Raw genomic sequence first — 12,437 nt, 5'->3', positions numbered from 1 at the left:
CTGGGATCATGACCTGAGCCGAAGGCAGATGCTTAACGACTGAGCCACCCAGATGCCCTGAATCACACATTTTAAACAAACGAATTATATGGTTTGTGAGTTCCATCTTTTCTTCTTTTTAAAATATTTTTTAAATTATTTTTTTAGTAATCTCTACACCTGACAGGGCACTCGAACTCACAACCCTGAGACCAAGAGTTGCATGCCCTTCTGACTGAGCCAGCTGGGTGCCCCTGTGAGTTCCAGCTTAATAAAGCTATTATAAAGACATAACAAGGGGCGCCTGGGTGGCTCAGATGGTTAAGCGTCTGCCTTTGGCTCAGGGCATGATCCCAAGGTCCTGGAATCGAGTCCTGCATCGGGCTCCCTGCTCGGGGTGGTGGAGGGGAGTCAGCTTCTCCTTCTGCCCCTCCCCCCAGCCCTGCTCATGCTTACTCGCTCTCTCTCTCTTGGTTGCTCTCTCTCTCTCAAATAAATAAATTAAAAAAAAAAGACATAACGAGGCAGAGTCCTACAGCTATTAAAACAAATGAATTAATTATTTAAAACCTTAAGAAAGGGGCCCCTGGGTGGCTCTGTCTTTAAGCATCTGCCTTCGGCTCAGGTCATGATCCCAGGGTCCTGGGATAGAGCCCCGCATCAGGCTCCCTGCTCCGCAGGAAGCCTGCTTCTCCCTCTCCCGCTCCCCCTGCTTGTGGTCCCTCTCTCGCTGTGTCTCTCTCTGTCAAATAAATAAATAAATAATAAAATCTTAAAAAATAAATAAAAAATAAAACCTTAAGAAAATCCTACATCTGGATGTTTTGACTAGTGACTTCTCCCAAACATTGAAGAAGGGAGCAACGCTAAATCTTACACTATTCTCCCAGACAGAAGAAATGGGGGTAACATTTCCCACCTCATTTTATGAGGCCAGCATAACCTTGATACCAAAACCTGACAAGAGAGGAAAAGGAAACTTCCAGGCCATTTCTCTACGTACAAAGACAGATGCAAAATCCCCAAACACCATGTTGGCAGATTGGATCCAGCAACATATTAAAATCACATACCCCATCCAAGCAGGGTTTCTTCCAGGATGCCCAGAGCAGTTAATGTTCTAAAATCAATCAATGTAATTCACTGTTTTGACAGGAAAAAAAAAAGGAGAGCTATCCTACGATCAGCTCATAAATGCAGAAATGTCACCGGACAAGTTGTAACACCCAATCCTAACTTAAAAAGACAAACAAACAAATCTCTCCGTAAACTAAGAAAAGAAGACTTCTTTAACCTGATTAATATCTGCAAAAACCCTAAAGCAATGGTTGTACTTCGTGTTTTCCGAGCTCGGTTATGAAACGGGATGCCTGGTCCAGAACTGAGAATCCTTCTATTCAGCACAAGGGAAGATCTGACCCAGAGCAGTGAGTCCAGTAAAAGGAAATAAAAGGCACAGAAAAGGAAATAAATAAAACTCTGTTTGGAGACAAGATGATAGAAACTACGCAGAAAATCTAAAGACTGTTGACCTATTAAGCGTTACTCGGAGATGCCAAGGCCCCTGGAAATAGGAGCCACATGAAGAATTCTCGGCAACAAACAGAAAACACATTTCCAAAACTATTATCATTTCAAAGAGCAGCCGAAGGCAAAATCAGAGAGGGAGACAAACCGTGAGAGACTCTTAACCATAGGAAACAAATTGAGGGTTGCTGGAGGGGAGGCAGGTGGGGGGATGGGGTAACTGGGTGATGGGCAGTAAGGAAGGCACTTGATGTAATGAGCACTGGGTGTTTTATAAGACTCAGGAATCACTGACTTCTACCTCTGGAACTAATAATACACTATATGTTCATTGAATTTAAATTTTAAAAATTAAAAATTAATTAATTAATTAATTAAATAGCAGCGCCGCTCAGAAGAACCCCAAATCCAGAAACTGTCCAAACACCCAACAGCAGTGAAATAGTGAAATGAATAAATGCGCAATCCACAACCACATGCGGCAAAATGGCCAAATCTCAACCAGCTCCATGAAAGACACAAACGAATCTATACGGTGTGATACCATTCGCGTAAAGTACAAAACCAGGCAAAGCTAGTCTGCTATGTGAGAAATTGGGATAGGAGTCACCCCCCATCCCCCGGGGGCAATTGTGGGGGCGGGGGTGGTCTCTGGAGGGTGGGTCATGCACTGTTCCTTGCCTGGGACCCAGGAGTGTGCTGTCTGCAAATTCACGGAGCTGCAAATTTAGGATATGCGCTTGGGCTATGGTAAGTTCTATCTGGACAAAAAGTTACGACAAATAATGAGGCAGACATCGGAGGAGGGACAGATCTGTTGATGTTACGGTGACCAAAGCTACTAAGGGCTGCAGAGACCCAGAATATTAGCGGCGTGCATATTCACCCCCTTTCTTGCTGCCAGAAGCAGAAGGAGCCAGAGACAGGAAGGGAGACTTTTGCACTGGAAAGAGTGAAAGCCACCGGTGTGGAAGGAATTGTTGGAAAGGGTCCAGGAAGGCAGAGGGAAAAGCGGGGAAGCTGCCCCAGCTCCCTGCCTGGAGTCACGGGTTGCTGTTTATTTGAACGGGTCCCCACGGAAGTGTGGCCAGGGGCCCCTGGAGCCCATGCAGGTTGGACTGACAGAACTGTAGCTTCAAATTGAGAAGACAAAAAAAAAGTGCAGAATACCACACATTATTTTATTTCTGCAAGAGTTCAAATGTGTGCGTTTGTAAAATATTTACATCCAAGGAATGGGACTGGAGGGGGTGGGGAGGTGGGCAGCAGGGGACAAGGGAGACTTTTCTTTGAACTTCAGATCTATGTTGTTTTTGAGGGGGGGGTAATTTTAAGAAGCACAGCTTGCTTTTATGATAATAATTTTTTTTTTTAATAAAAGGAGGGCAGTGTGCTAAGAAGACTGGAGAAGGGGGCCCTGTGGGGAGGTGGGGACCTTCAGGAGTAAGCAAACAGTCCATTCTAGGTAGGAAGGGAGGCACTCCATCATCAAGAGGTGCCCTGGCGACCAAGTGAGTCAGCCCTGGGGGCTGGGGGAGATTCTGGGCAGAGGACTCGGCACCAGCCTGAAGGGCTCAGAGCCCCACTCCTGGTGGGGACAGAGCAGACACACCTGAGTTCACCAGTCACTCCCCCCTCTCTCACCCCTCCCTCACCTCTACCTTCTTCCACCAAAGCAACCCCCCTGCATTCACCCTCCTGCAAACTACCCCTCCCGTAAACCCTCCCTCCTGAGTTCATGCCCCCGCAAGACCCCCACGTGCAACCTACCCCACCCCACAAGCAGAGAAGGGGCCAGTGTCCAGGTAGCAGAGCATGGCCCTCACAGACCCCTCCTGATGGGGCTCCCGGGTCCCAAGCGGGGAGGAGGCAAGAGGAGAGGATGTACATTTTGGGGAGCAAACAGGCATGGGGGTGGATAGAAGGCACTACCTGTCATCCTGGAAATTAAGCCCAAGTCCTACTGGTGGGTGCAGGGTCAGGGGGGCAGTCACTCCTCACCTTCCTCAGGAAGCAGCCCCCTGTGTCCTGTCATGCCCCCCGCCCCCCATACATACATTCCCTGAGAAAGTGTTAAGACCAGTGCCAGACCCTCCCTGGACACTCGGAGGACCACAGTCCCCTAGTAAGTGCGCCACTCCTGTACACCACTGACCTTCAGCGAGCACCGGGGCCAACACAGCCCGCCTCTGTTCCCACCTGCGTGACAGGCAGTGACGCTCAGGGGTACAGTCACTGTCCGGTCCTTCTGTGGGTGCCACAGCTCCGGTACATTCCCCACCCCGCCTCCAAGTCACCTGCCGCCCCCACCCTCCCAGGGGCATGTGGTCTTGTCTACACATTTTTAAAGATTTTTTTATTTATTTGAGAGAGAGAGAGAGAGCGCATGAATGGGGGGCAGAGGCAGAGGGAGAAGCAGACTCCCCACTGAGCAGGGAGCCTGATGCGGGGCTCGATCCCAGGACCCTGAGCTCACAACCTGAGCCCAAGGCAGATGCTTAACAGACTGAGCCACCCAGGCGCCCCCAGGAAGGCTATTTCTTAAGTGTTCCCTGGTAGGGACTATATTTCAGACACAGAGCTGCAAGTGCCCCAAGGCAAGGCGGCAGGAGCGGATCTGATTCACAGGGAGGGACCCTGGCCAGCGCCAAACCAAACACAAATGCTTCCAATCATCAGACCCGGGTCCAACTCAGAGCTCAGCCGAGCCAAGCCCTGGTCAGAGGGAAGCTTCAGTGAGCAAGGAGAAAAAGCCAAGGGGAGAAAACACTGGAAAGAATGGAAAGAGAGTCAGTATCAAGTTTAAAAACAAAAAGGAGGCCAACACCCCTCGAAGGGGCTTTCCCATGGTGGCGGGGGGCGGGGGGGAGGGGGGCGAGAAGCTACCCAGCTCCTGGACAGGGTAGAATTCCAGAAGGACAGTGTCAGCCCTGGCAACTTCCTTAATAGATTTTATTAGCCTTTCCCTGAAACCATCCTGGAACAGTCTGTCATGCTGCAAATCACCCAAATGTATTTACAGAAAGAGCTGAGTTCTGCGTGCTCCCTTTGCAAGGGCTGAGTTTGTCCTTGTTTCCTGCCACCCCAGCCAACACCCGTGGAGGGTCTGTTACCAGCCCACCGTGCAGCCAGCGTATCCTGAAGAAAGAATGTGGATGGATTCTTCCAGGAGAACCACCAGGAGGAGAGTGACTTCAGGCAGAGGAACAACATGCAGGTTCTGGTTGCGAAACTAAGTTGTTCCCCAGGGCATAGGATTTGAGATAGGAAGGTGATATGATGTGAGAGATGGGTGCAGGGAAGGAGGCAGGAATCCCATGGAGAAATGCCAAGACACAGATTGCACACTCGATCCTAAAGACGGTGGAGAACGATGGAAGGCTCTGAAACGGAACATCACTTTGCCCCCGTCCTGAGGAAGGTCTGGAAAGGACAAGAGCCGATGAGGGTCTGGAGGAGGCAGTGGTGGATGGATGGTGTAGGGAGGAGTCGTCAACATATGGGAAGCAGGTAAGATAACTGACTGGAGAGAGAGCTGGGGGGCGGGGATGAGGAGAACCCCAAGAGAATAAGAGATGAAGGTGTGACAGTAATTTCATGGGTCATCTTGGCTGGATCCTGGTGCCCAGATATGTGGCCAAACATTATTCTGGATGTTTCTGTGAGGATTTTTTTTGGATGAGATTAACACTCAAATAGGTGGACTTGGAGGAAAGCGATAGTCCTACATAATGTGGGTGGGCCTCATCCAGTCAGTTGAAGGCCTGAAGAGAACAAGAGGACCGAATTCCCAAACAAGAGAGAATTCTCCAGCTGACTGCCCTTGGACTTCATCGGCAACAACTGCCCACGAGAAAGATCAAAACAATGTAAACATTATCAATCTGATCCCTGAAAACAATATCTCATTTTACTGGGAATTTCCACAATTTATTCATGACAGATGATCTTTTCAAGTGCCCTCAGCAGTGCCTGGCACAGAGTGGGTGCCCCATAAGTATCCCCTGAAGGGAAGTGTCACCATTTGTATTTTTCATTCATATTCTTTGCCCATTCTTCCACTAAAATATTTGACTTTTCCTTATTCTTTCGCAAGAACGTTTTACATCTCATGAATATTAACTATACATTTACTGTATATGTTGAATTTTTTTCAGCTTTTTATTTATCTTTAAACTTTGTTAAGGTGAGATTTTCTATGCAGAAACTGTAAGCTTTTTTAAAGATTTTATTTATTTATTTGTCAGATAGAGAAAGAAAGCACACGCAGGGGGAGCAGCAGAGAGAGAGGAAGAAGCAGCCTCCCTGCTGAGCAAGGAGCCCGATGTGGGACTCGATCCCAGGATCCTGGGATCATGACCTGAGCTGAAGGCAGACTGAGCTACCTAGGCACTCAAAATGTAAGCTTTAAGCTTAAAATATTTACAAAACTATTTTACAGTATGGCAGGGTTTTTCAGCCTCGACACCACTGACATTTGAGGAAGGGTCATTTTTTTGTGTTGGGGGCTTTCCTGTACCTTGCAGGATGTTTAGCCACATCCCTGGCCCTCCATCCACTCAATGCTGGTAGCATCCCACCACACCCCACGTTGAGACAAACCAAAATGCGTCTGAACATTGCCAAAACTTCCCCGGGGGCTAAATCTTCCCTGGTTGAGAACCACTGCCTTATGGTTTCTGACTTCAACATTTAGAAAATCTGCTTCTTCCTCACAATTTTTTTCAGTGACCTACTGTATTTTTGTCTTGCCCTCCATCGTTTCATTTTTCACATTTAAGTCTTCCATCCATGCGGAATATACTTTGGCATACGGTGTAAGGTGAGAAGCCATATATGATGATCCCATTGAACTTACCCTGAGAAAAGGCAATGCCACCACGTGAGCGACTCCTGATCTGTGGGACATTTAATAATCCTAACCTCCAAAGTTACATGACACCCCATGCAGTGAAAAGTTGCACCTGTCATCCAATATTTGGCAAAGAGTTGGCCAAGCTGAGGTCAAGACACTTTGAGTCCTCTCTTCCCACAGCTTCAGGATTCTCAGCTACAATAAAACCAGATGGCGCTCAATAAATGTTGGGTGGGTGGGGCAGGTGTTCCAGGAATGCGTTCGCTGATGGCTGTTTTACCTTTCCCATAATTTATCCCAGCTTCCAGGAAACCACTTGCTTCTGGAATCTTCTGGAAAATTCTGAGGAATCTTCCATTTTAGTAGAAAAAACACCAGAGTGGGTGCTTGGCTTTATGTCTCACTTCTGGGTGCTTTCCAGTCATTTAAAAAAAAAAAAAACCAACCCTAATTATCCATTGCTTTTAAATTCCCGTTAAATTTCTATAGAATTTAATGAATATAGTGGGCTCCCTCTGGTGGTCACAAGAAAATCTCCAAATTTCAGCGGACAGCACATAGTTAAACCCCAAGACTTTACTTAAGGGACATGGTATATTTCGTAATTAGCAGACTCAGGGTAGCTGGACGATGCCCTCAGAGAAGACCTCTAATTAGCCTCTCCCATCCATCAGTGGGTCTGCTAATTGGTTCATGAAGCCACTCACTGTCCAAAACCACGCTTACCATCTTCCCTTCCAAATCCCTCTTCGGGGATTTCCTGTCTCTGCTCAGGGCATCGCCCCCCCCCTCCATAGCCTCAGGCACCTCTGTCCCCTCCTGTGCCCATCCATCCTGTTTGTGAGTTCCGTCCACCACGTGGCCCCGTGCCTCCTGCAGCTGCTCCCTGCCATTCAAGTTCTCACGACCTCTCCTCCACGGAAGTCATCCAGCAAACGCGCATCGTCCCTCCTTTGCGTGCCCAGCACCATTCTAGGCTCAGGAGACCCGGCAGGGAACAAGACAAAGACCATTCCCCACCCTGAGCACCCTCTCCAGGGGGCTTCTCTGCTGGAACCAAATCTGCCTTCTGGTCCTTACTCCGTGCTGTGTCTGGGGTCCTCTTAATGCTGAACTCTACAGACATTCCCTCAGCTGTGTCCTCCCTTGGCATAACACCCACATCCCTCTCTAACCAGGACCCACCCCCTCACCTCCCACGACCACCTTCCAACCAAACAGAGCGCCCCGTTGCCTCTGCTCAGAAGGGTGGGATCGTGGAATGTGTCCCCTGTCCCAGCTGGCTGAGATGCCAAACAGTCTTTCAAAACCCTGCCCGGCTATCATCTTCCCCCTGCCCAGGTCCTCTTGATCTGAGATGATCTCTCCCTTCTTCTTCTTCTTTTTTTCTGTTCCTACAAGACTTTTTTTCTCTCCAGGCTCTTCCCATTCTTAGGATGGTCAGGTTCTTGATTCTGCCCCATGACCTCCCAATGACAGGCTCCGTTGGCCATGCCTCTCCTAATCTTTGTCAATACTGCCCATAGGAAAAGCACAAAACAGGGGTAGGGAGAGATGAATGAAAGAAGGAACAAATATCTAGGCATAATGGAGTGGGCACCAGAGACCATCCTCCAGAGTGTTCCAGCCAACAACCAAGCAAACAAGATCAGGCACACAAATTAACTCCTTCAACTCTGTGCAGTCTGACGTAGCGGGAGAACTGCCATCAAGCTGCTGTTTTATATCATAACTTCCAGCCAACTAGGATCTAACAGGTTAAAAAAAAGTGTTATTTTTAAAATTCTCTGAATAAATAATTCAAAAGGGGGAATAATAATTCCTTCACTAAACTCTTTCCTATGCCAACAACTGAACAGGCCGAACCAATGTAACTTGTACCTCTGTTCCACTCTGTAACATTTGCTGTAAACTATCCATGAAATGTATCAGGTTCAACATCACGCTCTCCTGCTCTCTGTAGGATTTCACTCCTCTGCTCAAACTGCCAAACGCTCAGACAGAGCCATGCATTTCTAATTCTGATTAATCTGTTCATCGGTGCACATCGTTTAGAAACCCCATGCAGCATCTCTGGTATATTTTGCAAGGATATAGCAGGGCCAGAAAAAGAAAAGTATTGCTACTTTTCTGAAAAATTCCTAACAAACTTCCAGGGCAGGTGGAGCCCGGGGTGGAAACCAGTGTGAACTGTGTGAAGGGGGCAGAGCCCCAGGCTTTACACTCATCCTTCTGGATGCCTTTTAGTGGCTGACTGGAGCTCACCGGTTACGTTTCCTGTTCCCTTCCTGTTCTCTCCCTCCTGGGCTCTGTCGCCAGCTTTTTCTCACCCACGTCCCCAAAGAACATGCCAATTTGGTCTGCCAAGCCTTTGTTCTTTCCCTCCAGAATATTCCCAGACAACCGCTAACTTCAAATCTCCTCTCCCCATCTCTCTCTGGCGGCCCGGCCGGACATCAGCGAAAATCAAGAAGGTAACAGGCTGCGCGGGTGGGTCTGGATCAGCCTGGGGACTGTGGATCTGAGTTAATGGTAACCACAACTCACTCACTCTCAGGAAGCAACAGAGGTCCTGTTCGAAACAATTTACATGCATTAACTTACTCAATCCCTGGGACAATCCTATGATGTCGCTACTACTGGAAACCCCATTTCACAGATGAGAAACTGAGGCAGCAGAAGGATAAGTGGGTGAGTGTCCAAGGTCATGGAGCTGGTGAGTGACAGGATTTGAACCGGGCGGTCTGGGTCCAGAATCCAAGCGCTTGGTCACTGGGCCAGGCTGACTGTTGGACAAGTTCAACAGAGGGAAAAGACCCCTCTGTGCCCGGAGTGGAGACCAGCCTCTGGTCAAACCCAGACTCTGTCTACAGTCCCCAGCTGAGGGCCCCCTGGACAGGGCTGGCAGGCCGCCCCCGGAGTGGTAAGCTCTTATTTATGACTACCCTGCTAAATCCATTTTGTCTTCTTCTGGGAACGGCACCCTGGGAATATTCCTTATGGTAAGTACCCTGCCTGTTCTTAGCCCACATGGCTCTGGCAGGGTCAACTCACCCCACGAGGCGTTCCCCCAGGTTCAAGAACAGGCACGTGACCCAGACCTGGCCAATCAATGCAGCCCATCCTCCAGGCACAGCAGTGAATTTAGCGATAGGTATTAGGAGAGTTAGCTAAAGCAAGCACTTTTAACACCAGAGTGGCCCATCCCGCAGGACATGCTGGACCGGACCACACGGCAGAGTCGAGTCAAACCCAGGGCTCTCCAGCTCCAAGGATAAGCCCCTCCGTTAGGATGCTCCTGGGTCACAACTGTTCTGAGCGCAGTGGGGCCGGGTTGTGCTTGTGCCTTCCTCTGCCACAGGACAGCTAGGGGGACACCCCTACAGAGCCCTTCCTGCAATATTCTAGAATTGCCGCTCTGAGGGCAGCCTCCCCCAGCAGACTGTGGGGCTCCTGTCCATCCAGCCCGACACCCCCAGGCCTGGCGGCGGTCTGAAATATACATAAACTACCTCAAAAACCTGGCCGCCCGAAACCAAAGCCACTAGCCACATGTGGCAGTTGAAATTCAAATTAAGTAAAAATTTGAAAATTCAGTTCCTCGCTGGTACTGGCCACGTGTCAAGGGCTCAGCAGCACACGTGGCCACGAGCGGCTGCTGAATTCACAGGATATCGCCCACCTCCACATCACAGAAAGTTCTGCTCTAGGACAGGTAGGGCCTCTAGAAAGGCGAGCAGGAGAACTGGGGAGAACGGGGAAGGGGAATTACTCTTCGCAGGTAATCTTTAGCAGTACTTGAGCTTTTTTTTTTTTTTTAATCACATCATACACCATTTCCTATGCAAAAATGACCACTTTTAAACTTTACTTTGGGCAGGTGAATGAGAAAGGGCGGCATGGGGGAGGGGGGCTCCCAATCTTGATCCTCCCCCTCCGCAACCTCAGGGTCCTCTGGGTGATTTGCATCCCAGCCCACTTTCAGTTCCTAGGGCTGCCACACCAAATTGCCACAAACGAGGTGGATTAAAATGACAGGACACGGATTCTCTAGCAGTTCTGGGGGCCAGAAGTTCAAAATCAAGGTGCTACCAGGGCTGGTTCTTTCTGAATCCCCTCCACATCCCCTCTCCAGCTTCTGGTGGCTGTGGGTGAGCCTTGGCCCTCCTGGGCTTATAGATGCATCATTCTCGGTCCTCCCAAGGCCTCCACTGTGTGTCTCTGTGTCTCAAATCTCTCCCTTCTGTCTGATAAGGACACTTGTTATTGGACTTAGGGCCCATCCTGAATCCTGGATGACTTCATTCAACCCTCTACACCATTTTATAGATGAGAGGGGCAAGGCGCAGGCCCCTCCCTTGCCCGAGGTCACGGGGCCAGCTCAGGGCACAGCCCTGCCAGGCCTCCTGCCCCTGGCTCTGGCAGGAGGCCTGCCCCCTTCTTGGCTCCACGACTCCCTCTGAGGGCCCGCTTCACAATGGGCAACACATAGAAGAGTCTCTCCCTTCTCTGGCCTCGCTTATCTGTTTTATCAGACCTCCTAGGATCTGACAAAAGATCACACAGTCTCCAGGCCGTGAGAAGGAACTGGGTGGGCAGGAGGGGGTATCTGCAAGTATCTCAAATCAGATGGGGCCCCAAGCTACAGAGGGCAGTTTGCAGGTCCAGACTCCAAAAGTCTGCAGGACAGATCAGAGCCCGGAAGAAAGGGAGTCAGTTTGGTTTCGAGTGCTTGGAAAAAAAAGGCCTCTGTCCTTTTTATGACAGGCAGAATGTCCAGCCTACGGGGTTTTGCATCAATGAAGGTCTCTGGTCCAAAGGGCTCAAGTGAGTCCTCCAGCTCGAGGTGACGGGGAGAAAGCAGGTGTGGACATGGGTGTGCATCAGGGCCTGGCCACACTGGCCACATGACCATGCTGAGGACACCTCCCAGGACAGCTTGAAGGCAGCCATGAGTCCCTCTGACAACAGAAGCACAGCGCCGACACCCAGCAGGGCACCCCCTCCAGCGGGACTGGGGGTTCTGACCAGCCTTTTAGCCCCCAGAGTCTTCCCTGGGACCCTCTTGGAGCCTCTGTTGGTGGTTCAGGACCCCCAAGGGAAGGCAGATCACAGGACTGTCTCCGGGTCATGGGCTTTGACCTATACTCAAATACGAATCTCAAGTCTACGGAGCCCACTCCCATATTGTTATTCATTTTTGATAAAGACCCTGAGAGTTAATAAGCAGCAGACCAAGATTTGTCCCTGGCTCAGATTTATTCAGGAGCTCTGCACCCCCTCACTGCCTCCTTCTCCTTCTCTCCCCATCATCTGTATCTAGGACTTTCAAACTTCCGGTCAGCAACGCATAGCAGGAAACGCATTTCAATCACCATCCAGGTCATATACTCCAAATATAAATAGCTCAAACAAAAACTTCACTCCAATGTGTCTTTATTCCAGTCCACAGCTAGTTCAAAATTTCAAAACACTGGCTGCAACCCACGGAACTGATTTCATATCCTACAAACGCTTTGTGACACCCAGTTTAAAAAATACTTCTCCACATAACTCACATGAATTGACATCCATACAGCACTCAGAAAGAGGAGGAAAAAAAAAATACAAAGAAACACAAGAGGAATCATCCCTGTTCTATGTATTTTGCAGATCGTCCAAAAACTCATCTGTGTATCTGGTTCCCCCACCCTTTGAATCACAAAGTCTGACTTCCTGATCTGCTAATATGATGTCATTGCTTGTCAAGTCCTTTTCCCTCCTCTTAAAATGTTGGAGGTACTCTTGAAGACTAACTCAAGCTGGCCCATAAAATCCTCCCTGAGTGAATTTTCACACCGTGAAGTTCACCTCTGCAGAGATCCCAGGGCATCTCCCAATACATGGAGATGATCATTTTCCAGGAACTGTGTGTCTTGGCCAGCTGAAGTGGACTGAGAAAAGCCTGACAACTCGACTAGTGGATGGAGTGATGGCAAGGACAAGGGCCCCGGGGCTCAGCTCCTGTGTTCTCCACCTTGTTCTGCATGGTGGGAAGTCTAAGAAGTATTGCAATTTTCAACTCATTCACTGGTAA

At 49.3% G+C, this 12,437-nt stretch overlaps 1 protein-coding gene across 1 annotated transcript in view; it reads right to left on the bottom strand.

The window, feature by feature from the left end:
• The window catches only part of COL23A1 (collagen type XXIII alpha 1 chain), a 308,363-nt gene that overhangs the window by 272,906 nt on the left and 23,020 nt on the right, over positions 1–12,437 (bottom strand). The window lies entirely within an intron of this gene.

Source organism: Mirounga leonina, unplaced genomic scaffold, assembly GCF_011800145.1.
Source record: "Mirounga leonina isolate KUSES-001 unplaced genomic scaffold, KU_Mleo_1.0 Mir_168, whole genome shotgun sequence".
Classification (NCBI taxonomy): Eukaryota; Metazoa; Chordata; class Mammalia; order Carnivora; family Phocidae; genus Mirounga; species Mirounga leonina.
Note: the sequence above shows the minus strand (reverse complement) of the source record. Positions and strands in the feature narration are given on the sequence as shown.